Raw genomic sequence first — 8,183 nt, 5'->3', positions numbered from 1 at the left:
AACACGTCAAATCAGCTTTAATGAATCACAAATTAAATAAACAGGAGTTACTCATCCTTTTCTGCTGTGGCTCGAGTCAATAACTGCTGCATCAGAGACATGCATAAGTTTATTATGCCCTAAAAAGATGGAGGAGCAGATGAGGATTAGAGCTTTTCAGGTGAGGACAAATTCATAAAAAATCTGAACACTTAAATAAAACCTTATACAGTATTGATCCGTAGAGTAACAACATCAGTGCAGATGGTTACAAACAAATTTAGTCTATTTTCTTTAATTCATCAGATATTGGTCTAATATTTATGCCACTAACATATTTTCTTAAAAAAAAAATGTTAGTTTTCTAAAGTATAGTTGATTATTATGAATTATTAGGTAATAAAAGCTCAAATGTAATGTTGACTGTCTTTGTTATAGAAAAATAATTAACATTTGTAGGAAACCCTGCAGTGTTTTGTCCTACAACAATTTATTTTTGTAATTTAGAAAAAAAAACAACTGGTTAAATAATGCGTCTTATCTGTCACTGCATCCCATCAGAATAAAATCATGAAATCAGAGTTTTGCTTCGGATATATTTGTACATTCATGTACTGAAAGCAGAAGGGTTTTTCCTGTTTCCTCACCACTTGTTCAGATACTTCTCGTCTTGTTCCAAATCTTTTTGATCAGTATGTTAAAGAGATTCACGCTAAGGATTCATCACATGTTGCAGGCAGCGTTCTGAGTGACATGGAGAACATTCCAGCTGATATCTGTTTTCCTGCTTTGGCTTTTTGACCCGAAGCTCTTTACGTAATACGAGTACGCAACAAGAAGTCACATGATTAAGTGTTTAACATTTTATTCTAATTCATACAGCCTCCTATAGAGAACATACAATTGAACTTCGACAAAAATATTCTTTATTTTAGGGGAAAAAAGTCTTAAATCTTAATAAACTGTTGATTTTTTAAATGAGTTTTATTATAGGTAGACTAAAGTGTTAAAGAAGTAAAAACGTAAACTTTTGACATTTTTAACAAAACAACAAAAAGAAAATTTTCCATGAATATGTTTATTTTTTCTGTCGTTTTTGTCTTTTAATTATTCAGTTTTGTTGCATCCTTGAACACATTAACGAACTTTTGCTATAACTTAAATTAAATTTGTATTTTTTAGACACGACTGCACACTAGTCCTGCTTCTATCACAGTATAAACTACAGTCACAAAATAGTTTTCCTGACTAATTATTCTTGAAAAGGCCGAAAAGCATAGCTTCCGTTTTGTTAACGATTATCAGAGTCCTTTCGCTGTTCTCCTCTCAGGTGATGGGAATACGGAGGTGCTGAGTTCTCCAGAGAGTTCTTTGACAGACGGGAGCATGCCTTGAGAAGGAAGTGTTGAACAGTCACAAGGTATCATTTAAACTCTCAAAGGAAGCACTTACTTAGATCACATTCACGCCCTCCGGCAAAAAGAGGCCCTGAAGCCCCAGAATGATTTGCAAAAAATGCTTTTCCTCCACGTAAAAAAAAAGTTTAGTGGATTTCTGCAGCCTCTAAGCAATCCTAAGAAGCACTCATACAGTCTATTAATTTATTTATTTGTTTTGATTTACAGGTGATAATTGGTGAAAAGAGAACAATTTAACTGCTGAGAACCACAAAAACATTTAAGGTGGTGCGGATTATTTCTGTAAAGTAGAGGTGGAGTGATCGACCTTTTGATTGGACGATCACAGGGATCAAACCTTCCCGCCCTGGTGACAAAGTGTCATTGGGCAGGACACTGAACCCCTCATTACTGCTGGTGGTTATAGGTTAGTGCCAGTGTGTGAATGTGTGTGAGCTTGAGTGAATGGGACTGTGACTGTAAAGCGTTTTGGGTTTTATAGCGACTTAGAAAAGTGATTTTTTAACAAATTATATTATTACTTTCATATTAAAAAAACTGGAAAAAAGTCGTGTTCCAGAAGAAAACCAAGATGTAGATTTTGGTGACAAATCCTCTAAATTTGAGTCCGATTTCAACAGAAAGAATTGGAGGTGTTTTGAAAGGAAAAGGGTGTAAACCCCCTTAAGAAGAGGACTTCCCAACAGGAGTGTCAGGTCTGGACCTGAGTCAGCTCTGAATACGGGCAGCTGTAAAAGCTCAGCTGAATTCTGGTTTAAACAGTCTGAATGCAAAACAAACAATCCAGCAAACCAAAGACTGAAAGTAAAAACAAGAGATGGAAGCTCTTGGTAATTTGACAGAAAAAGCCTCAGCTGGAGTCCAAAGAGAAGATCAGTGAAAGTCAAAAATGTCTTTGTGCTGATAAATAGTCAGAGGCCTGTAGCGCTATACAAGCTGGGATGTCTGCTCTTTATTTACTCTTAAAAACCCCACTCCAAAATAATTGTGTCTTTAACATGTTATTGCAGCATTTTTATCACGATGGAGGACATATATGAAGAAAACTGAGCTTAAAATTGCCTTTCAGAGCGTCTCTTTATGCAAATCATGGTGAATTGGAGCAATTGGTGGGCTACTCAGCTCTCTGCTCTGCTCCATTCCGATACATCCACTTGTTGACAAATAGATCATACACGTCTTCATTTTCCTCATCTGGCTCAAAACTCTATGGCTGGATAGCTCGGATATTGGTTGCCATTCTTGTTGCACTTGTATTGTAAGGTTGGTATTGTATTGTATTCTTGCAGGAGAGAGTATAAACACACAAACTGTGTCCTGGAAAATGACAGGATTTTTAAATTGTGGCTAAAGATTGAATAATACTAGTTAAAAACCACTGGGTGAGATGATTGGAGTGGATTTTTTAAGCACTCATTCTATCCATCTGTAATCTAAATTAATTTTCATTTAGTTTTCTTGTCAAACCTGAACACAGGCATCATATTATTTATTAAAATCATAATCTAAAATGACTGAGAGGCTACGATTGATGGATTCAAAGCAGTTTGAAAACACGATGAACTAATTTTATCCTAAAATTGCAAACCACAAGAAAAAAAAAATGGCGAGACCATCACAATTACAAAGCATGTGTACTTTTTTCAAAAATCTTTTAGTAATTTGTAAAACAAACATGCTATAATTTGGATCATCAAAATTGTGTCACTCTACACTTCTGAGGCTTAATGCCAAGCATTTCTACTCATTAACACTGCCAAAAAAAAAATCCTCCTTGCAGCTGAAACGTTCGACGTTTTGTCTATTAGGGAACAACCTGTACAGTGATTTGGATGAATTTCCGTCTTACATAATGGCTTAGAATCGAAACAATGCAACTTTGAAATATTTGAGCGTTCAAGCATGTGACTGCTCACAGTTTGGCGGTTTCAGATCTTATCTGCTGAAGGCATTTTAATAATGTCTCAGTCACATGGTGTGCGTTGATCCTGACGGAGCAGGAACGATGCCGTGGCAGATATCAGAGCCTCCTGTCAATCTCCTCATGACTCAGACACTGATTAGTTCTCTGCAGTTGTCAAAACAGACAAACAGTGAAGTGTCTTTGTTCAACCAGTATCTCATAAAGACTGCAGGAGTCTTGCAGCTGGCATCAAACAGAGATCCTATCATCTGTCACTGAGCTTCATGCTCAAACGGTTGATTCTTTCATTTCAGGTGTGGAAATCTTTTTTAAACACAATTTCTGCCCTTTTTGCATTCTTTACTGCAGAAAAACAATTGCTTCATTACTATTTTTCTACTTTATAGCAAAAACTGTATATGTTTTAAAACTTCCTATACTTCCATTGCTGGTTGGTTTTACCTGCTGCAGATCGACTCATCACAGGAATTTCTTAGAAGTCTGCAGGTGCCATCGGCGTCAGAGTACAGATGGGGTTGAGATGCGGGCGCACGGGGTGGTCAGCTGTGTCACGGTGACAAAAGGCTGCATTCCTCACAGAGATGGCTCCCAGATATGGCATTTATTTTACACAAGTGCACCACTTCACGTTCAGGAGACACTCACAGGTGTCATCCGAGCGTGAAGCTGCATCGGCACGTGTCTGAGCTGTGTTTAATAATGATAATGTGACGACTACAATGTTAGATATGTTTATGTGTTTATCATTTCGGTAAACTAGATTATAACTGAAATTTGGTCCTAGAGCAGAAAACAAAAGACTAATGTGAGATTGCACACAGTTTGCTTTATTAACATTAAAATAGCCTAAAAAATAAAATAAAATAAAAACACAGAGAGATCATCTCTATAAAACGTATTTACCAAATGAACAAACAACAATAACTTAAAGATTTGACGCAAAAAGGCTTCAGGGTGAATCAAATGCCATAAAAACAATCAAAACCCGCCTATCTAAACCCAGAAATCTTACCTCCAAATTAAAGAAAAGGGAACACAATGACAAACACTAACCCCCCGAGATCAACAAACATTAGGAAACACATTAAAAAAAAAGCAGAAAAACCAACCAGCTCCATTTCTTTGGAAACGTTTGCAAAATGGACATGACAAAAAAAACAAGTTAAGGCACAAATCATATGAAAATAAGTGAAGTAGACTTATCTAAAATCAAAAAGGAAAACTAGAAACACTGGTGCAAGCAAATGTAGCTAAATCAAAACTAACCATGTGGAAAAAAATGTGCAGAGTGTAACAGTACAACACATACACAAGCAAACACAAAGTTAGTGTTACAATCTAGAGAGCGTCATGACAACTGGGAGGACAAAATATCCATTTTCTTAACCTCCCTTTCCGGGTCATGGGGTCGCTAGAACTCGCCCTAGCTACTGTGGGGTGAAGGCAGACACGCTCACATGCACCTGGGGACTCTTTAGAGAACCCAGGAAGCTGGACTGCCCGGGGAAAACCCACTCATGCACGGGAAGAACATGCTAACTCCACACAGAAAGGTGAACCAGTCTTTCCACTGTGAGGTGAGTGCTAACCACTGCTCCACCGTGACGACAAAAAAAAATAAACATTTACACATGGTTTTATGTGTTAATTATGAGTAAAACTTAAACATAACTAATGAAACAAACAAATAAAGGTCAGTATGATCACTTTGTTCTATCTGAATGTGATTCATATCAAATCTCTTCGTTTTCCTACTCACCTATCAAGATCAGTTTAATCTCCACTCATCTGTTTATCCCTTTTGTACGCATTTCAACAATTTTCTGCTAATTCAGCAAAAAATATTCAATAATGCAAGATTAACTGCCAGTTAAATGCTCATTTGCTCTCGAGTTGACTTCAAAAGTTTTTCTGATCAAAATGAGTTAAATATAAGCCGGAGAGTTCTAAAATGAAGGGATTTATCTGTTCACACCATCATTTATCACAGGTGATAATCTAGCACAGGTTCTTGTGACTGGAACATTTCAGATGAGGGTTTTTTTGTCTTGAAACTCAGTCTGGTGCCATCTTTTGCATTTGTCTTGACGCCTGGTCTGCTGGTGTTTTTGGTTTAGCTGGCAGCCCACGATCGTGCTCGGAGAAATTCCTGCTTTCGTTTGTCAAGTTTCCTCTTTGGTGGGATTTTTTTTTTTTTTTTTTTTTTTGCTTTTACCAGAATGAAATGAACTCCCACAAACTCACACACATTTTCTGCTTTCATTGAATGTATTTTTTTTCTTCAGGAGGATCACATGACTGATGGAGTGTGCCTTTAAACCCAGCCCCCCCCAAAAAACCCAGCTCCTGTACTAACAAAGAATCAAAGGCTTGATCATGTTTCACATAACTTTAAAGTTCAAAGTAATTAATCTTCAGTACAATTATTTAACTTTTAGCCACTTCTTTCTTCTTCTTTTTGTTGTGTTTACATTTTCTTACGATGCTGGTATTGGATGTCTTCCTGTTGCTAAATAAAGTCTGTTCACTTGATGTTTAAGATAAGTCATAGGTTAAAAAAGTATTTAGACGAATCTGCGGGAAACCTCCAGACTGATGGACAACTTTTAGAAGAGAGTCTGAGTAGGTTGTTGTTCACTTTTTGGTTTATCCTGTCAGGTGGTTTAGCAGAAAGATGTCCTTCCTGACACAGCACAGCCCTGTATTTTCTAGGGCCAGGTATAAATAATAATTTCCAGAAACGATTTGATTCACAAGAGCCTGGATCGATTCTATTTCCATTTTTCAGTAGCTACGGGTGTTTCTCATGTGTGGTCTTGTGATGAACTGCAGACTGTCGGTGCTGTGCATCTCTTCCTGCTTAATGGTAGCTGGTAAAAGTCTCAAGCACACTGCAGCATGACACTAAACAAGATAAAGTACCTTTGAAAAGTAAGTAATGGATTTTCTCTTTCATTTGTTTATGCAAAACTTCACACAAAAAAAGATCTGGATTTTGTTTTAACAAAACAATATTTCTGTGACGGGTGTACTATGTCTCATGCACAGATCAAATATTTACCAAACTAAAAAAGGTCACGCTTGAGCTCATTCTTCAGAACCAAATCAGATATTAAATAAAATGTTATTTAAAAAAAGCTGCCTCCTCCAGCTGAGAAATCCTATTAACAAATAAAAAAAGAACACCTTGGTCCATCAAGAAAGTTGCTTTGCATGCAGAGACTCATATTTCCATGAAACTATGCTGCTCTTCTTTGGATCTATATGAATCACAAGACAATTATGTGACAACTACACCCACAGAGCACGTTTGACCGGTTTGGTGTCAATTTCAAAACGGCAACAGGACGAATGATGATTAATGGGGACCACGCCTTCATCACCCCATGTAAGTCAGATCTTTGTATCTTACAGAATGTTCACTAGCTTCATGAACTTTGCAAATAATTAATTAATCTATTTCATTGTGAATAAGTTGACCAAGTGTGACTGATTCACATTTTGGTTTTAGACGCCTTGCGTAACAAAATATGTTGCAATATGCCGCCATTTATATCACAGTAAGGAGTATCTTTCAATATATATATGGACAGCTTATTTTTATATATTCATTCAAACATTTTAAAGTACATTTCTGCCAGATTTTTTCGTCTAAATTTACAAACTATTTCATATTAGCCAACAATCCTAAAGTTATGAAACTTTTCCAAACACACAAAGACTTAGAGCTCATTCTGTTCTTAATCTTAGATTAGATCTAACATCCAGCAGCCTCCCAAAGTGTTGTATCAGTGAACCATGAAGGGGATTATCCTTGTCAATGTGTGCAAGACCTTTTAGAAATAACAATGGTGATTTACAGTAACTTCTCAGTGAAACTCGGAGTCCTCAGCAGGAGCAGAAAGTCACGTTTGTCTGTAGCAGTAACCCGTTGTATAACAGTCCACACCCATGCAGCCATCTCTGGCAGGCCCATTGGTGCCACTGAAATACTGTCTGTCAGCCGCCTTGTCGTGACGGCAAACACATTTTTAATTTTTATTGGTCTGGTCCTGTGAAGCAAAGGGCACAACTCTTCTCTGTCACTCCTGGTGGAATACAACTCCTGCTGCAGTTTTGGAAAGGTCCAAACGTTCGGACAGTGTCCACGTCCAAACAAAAACATTTAACTAAAAAATGATTAAATTGAAAAGTTGTTATCCTTTTAAAAGTGTTCAGGAAATATCATTTACCTGCATAGTATTTAAATAAACAAACATCCTGTTTTTGGTCAAATAAAATTACCAACCACACGAGCATCGAGCTGGTAGTACATCAAAGTGACTTTATCCGTTTATTTTGTAATATATTTATATTTATCTGGAGGCTATTTATTAGAAGGTTTGCCGCATCAAAGTATTTCACGAGGGAATTTGGCAAAGGTACCAACCAGAATGTGACGGTGACCTAATTATTTGCTTTCTTTCGAATAAAATCTAAAAAAAAATGCTTAGATAAAGCTGATTCTGTATTTTTTTCAACCTTTTCTTTAATTTTTTGATTAGAATATTAAAGTAAATTAAACATATTTATTTGTACAAATTCCCACCCTAATCCCTAACTACTAAATCAACTAAATTTAGTGCAGGACTATCTAGTGCCTTGAATTTTTAAACCAATTTGGACGCCATGCTCACTATTTTTTTTTCTTTTTTTTAGACAGCAAATATGAATCACTAATTTCAAAGATTGAAAATCTATGAGCATTTTGTCTATTTATGACTCCACTGTGTTCTGATGATGGAATTGTGGATTTTAAAAATAAATAAATAAATGAATTTAAACTTTTTTTTAAGTAAAAATTGTTCAAATGCAATGCATTG

This window comes from Oryzias melastigma, linkage group LG3, assembly GCF_002922805.2.
Source record: "Oryzias melastigma strain HK-1 linkage group LG3, ASM292280v2, whole genome shotgun sequence".
In the NCBI taxonomy this organism is placed as follows: domain Eukaryota; kingdom Metazoa; phylum Chordata; class Actinopteri; order Beloniformes; family Adrianichthyidae; genus Oryzias; species Oryzias melastigma.
This window is presented reverse-complemented; position numbering follows the sequence as displayed.